The sequence below is a fragment of the Limulus polyphemus genome, unplaced genomic scaffold (assembly GCF_000517525.1).
Source record: "Limulus polyphemus unplaced genomic scaffold, Limulus_polyphemus-2.1.2 Scaffold35, whole genome shotgun sequence".
Taxonomy (NCBI): Eukaryota; Metazoa; Arthropoda; class Merostomata; order Xiphosura; family Limulidae; genus Limulus; species Limulus polyphemus.
The window spans coordinates 1,385,138-1,389,134 of NW_013665645.1; the positions used below are offsets into that span (position 1 = coordinate 1,385,138).

General features: G+C 36.4%; 2 protein-coding genes across 2 annotated transcripts in view; both read right to left on the reverse strand.

Moving 5' to 3' along the window:
* The window catches only part of LOC111086145 (EGF domain-specific O-linked N-acetylglucosamine transferase-like), a 62,849-nt gene extending 59,668 nt beyond the window's left edge, over positions 1–3,181 (reverse strand). The window contains exon 1 of the mRNA XM_022387825.1: positions 2,984–3,181. The gene's annotated coding sequence lies outside the window, so the exon portion shown is untranslated. The remainder of the gene's footprint in view (positions 1–2,983) is intronic.
* Positions 1–3,997, reverse strand: part of LOC111086147 (glucoside xylosyltransferase 2-like) — a 47,686-nt gene that overhangs the window by 10,036 nt on the left and 33,653 nt on the right. The window lies entirely within an intron of this gene.

Here is a 3,997-nt window from a genome sequence, read left to right on the forward strand (position 1 = left end):
ACTCAATTATCTATCTCTATATCTGTCTATCTGCAATTATTTCTCCGCTTTATTTGACGGGCTTATATACTAAAAAAAGAGGACGGGCTTATATACTAAAAAAAGAGGACGCTTAGGACAGACTAGAGTTGCCAGGAAAAGTTATGATCCTTCTAGAACCTCATCACGTGCTACCAGCGTCACGTGCCTTCCGCTGTCGTAACAATACGTATAGAGGGAGAGAGAGAGAGAATTTTAATTTGCTATGTTGACGCACTGTTTGGTAGACACAATTTGGTCAAGTTGTAATTTCTAAACACCACAAAGTGAATCTATATTTGTGGTATCCCTAGATCCTATTAAATAATACACAGAGGAAAGAACAAACCAGAGGTTCGAGAATAGTGTCGGAGAAGATTGGCGAGGTGTGAAATGACTAAACCAGTGATAAAACAGTGATACAAATGCATACGTATTAAAACTGTTTTTTTGTTTTTTTATATTAATAATAAATTCAACATAGTGAAACAACAAAGTATTTTTAGATATAACAAATTATTGAATAATATGCGAAAGTGAAGTGAGGAAGCTTAACTGGAGCACACAAATACTTAACTCAATCGACAAAAACTATACTTTTCACTTTAACGAGAACGTTCAAGCCAGAATTATTTGAGTTAAACCAGACACGTTCTAGCTACGCCAATCGGAGGCAAACTACCCTTGGCCAGTGCTTGGTCCTGAACAAGGTTAAATTGTAGTCATCAGGTTCAGTTGACAATTTAGACTGGCGAGAGTAAGCCACGTATAACAGTTCTAATGTTACGGTTGCAGGTAGGCAATGGCAGACTTCAAGAATAAAATTCATGGCCATACATCGCAAATTTATTGCCAAAAATACTCAAAACCCTGCATGTTGTGAGATACTCATTACAAGTACGGAAGTACAGGCATTAGTACACGCGTTTTCAGTTCCCACTACTCTTTTTTTTTCTTCAGTCTCTTAAACAAACTATTGCTTTTAAGCTTTTACTATAACACAGTAGTCGTTTTTATTATATTTCACATGATTTATGTCGAAATATTAAATCGTTTGATAAACAATGATCGTATATAGGCAATATCACTATCACACATCCCACTTTTTTTACAGTTTATACTTATATTTAGTAACAAAAAAATCTAAAGGTGTAGTACAGAACCTTAAAATTTGCTCCAAGTTTTACTCTCTACAGCAGAACACAATGAAGGGAGATAGTTGTGTTGTCCCCCCCCCCCCAGTGGCACAGCGGTATATCTGCGGACTTACAACGCTAGAAACTGGGTTACAATACCCGTGGTGGGCAGAGCACAGATAACCCATTATGTAGCTTTGCGAATAATTATAAACAAACAAGCTGTGTTGTAGCCAACATCACCCTGTGTGCAAGTTTATTTTGTGGCTGAAGCATGGGGTGACTGGTTAATCAATTGTTTCTTATATTCGCACAATAATACACAAAGGCCATTTGCACTAGTCTTTTTGTAGCTTTGAACTGACAGATTAGAGGGAATTGGATCAACAGCATCTTCACCAACTTTTGAGCTACTCTTATCCAATAGGGGGATTTGACAGTCACTCTTATAACGCACCCACGGCTTCAAAGTGCGAAGCTCGATTTTGCTACGGGACGTAAACCACAGATTCACAGACCGGCACGCTAACCAGTAGGCCACGCCCGGCCCAACATGAGGTGAGAAGTACCACTAACTCCCTAGAATCTCATATTGTGACGGGTCAGTGAGAGAACAGTCGTTAGCGCTTTTAGAGGGATTTGTTTTTGAACTCCGAAAGAGCTAGACTAATTATGAAGTACTGTCTGTGTCTCGTTCTCTTTCAGATGCTTCATGACCATGTCCGTTTCGAATTTTTCTCCAGAGTTATAAACAGCATCGGATTCGTTTTAAGAGAGTTTCATTTTTCACTAAAGAGCAATTACTATTTTTAGTTGCAGCCAGTTTATTTAATTTTAATAACATTGATCCCTAGTTCTACCATTTTTGCATGATTGACTATTATTTCACAGTGCTCTCCAGTATTAAAATTGTTAGCTTTGCCCGTTTTTTGTATCCATAATGCAACAAACAAGCTGCAAATCGCCACACTTTCCTTCCATTCATTAGGTCCGCCAGCCTCTTTTGTTGTGGTAATGATCTATTCATTTTGGAATGCTCACACTTAAAATTTTATTATGATTATAAGTTTGTGTACATGAACCACCAGTAAATAAATACATTAGTGAATAAAGGTTCACTATTCTGGCATATTAAGATAAATTTTATACTCTGAAACGCCCCAATACAATCCCCCTGGTGATTATTCTATCGAGTGTTTCGATTTATTTTGTGGTTGTATAAAAATTGGTAAATCATGAACTGATAAAGGGTCTTAAATCTGATTCTAATTAAATAAAAAATACATACCATAATTTATCGTAAAATAATAATAAAACACTCCATTCGAAAAAAGCTTACAAAATAAAGCTTAATTTTAGAGTTATTTGACGAAAGTGATTACTAGTTTTGCTCGAAAGTTAATTCGATTATATTATTTTTCAGAATACATAGCATACACATGGTAGTGAGCTTCATACAAATACACATCGCCACATTTTAACCAACATAATCTGTTAATACTGCAATCGAACCAAATTTAAAATTCTCTAGAATACTTTATGTGATGACAACATTTTTTCTTGTGGGTATATGGAGACAGAGGAGTAGTAAGTAAAACATTGTAAGAAAAACTGTCTTAATTACAATGTTACATAAGTAACGATGCTGCCTGGTTTTCTTACACTTTTAAGTTACAGTGACAACTAAAAACCGGATACAATTTTGAATCATAACAGTTATAGTTAAGTTTCAATACTAGCAATAAGTTTAACATCATTATGTTCACACAAAAACTAACTAGAACATATACTGATATATATACTACTTTAAAAGACACGAAAAACGTTACGCAAAAGATTCCATTTTTATGTTGTTTACCGATAAAGTAAACAACGTTATCCTGTTCTTGATCCGCTTCTTTCTGACAACAATATAAATATTTGATAGCCTCGAATTTGATGTTGAGTTTCCTATAAGAAATTCACTTTAAAAGACAAATGTTTTAATTTTATACTATACGCGACTAAACATCTTCTTCACGTGACCACCAAAGACTTTTCACACGTGTCATCGCGAGAACACGACTTTCCCACGATCCCTTCACTTGCAGCATTACCTACTGTAGAAGTACATCTACACACGCCAAACAGGAACCAACTACCGACGAACGAACGTCTCCACTCATGTGAGCCTCTAATCATGACATGGTATGCATACTAATTATAAAGTGAGTTATATGAAGCTGGTTTATAAGATTGAAAGCGTATTTAACTAATGCTAAGGTTATATCTATCTTGTTAATAGTGAAATTTTACCTCAATTTTTTATTTCAAACTTAAACGGGATCTGTGTCATCATAGTAACACATGAATGCAATTACAATATACATGTATATATATATATATTGTGTAACAATATTGTTGCTAACTTTTCACCAGCAGGGTCGGAGCCAGGATTTTTAGGAAGGGGAAATTTGTTTATAGGGGCTCAGACCCAAAACAGTGGGAACAAAATCCCTCCCACCTGAACAATTTATTTTTAACAAAAAGGGAGTGAAATAATGTTTGTTTTTTGTTTTTGAATTTCGCGCAAAGCTACACAAGGGCTGTCTACGCTAGCCGTCCCTAATTTACCAGTGTAAGACAAGAGGGAAAGCAGCTAGTCATCACCACCCACCGCCAACTTGGACTACTCTTTTACCAACGAATAGTGGGATTGACCGTCACATTATAACGCACCCAGGGCGAGCATGTTTGTTGGGACGGGGATTCGAACCCGCGACCCTCAGATTGCGAGTCGAGGGCCCTAACCACCTGGCCATGAATTTCAGGCTATATTTGAACACAATTCACGAGTTTTTGCA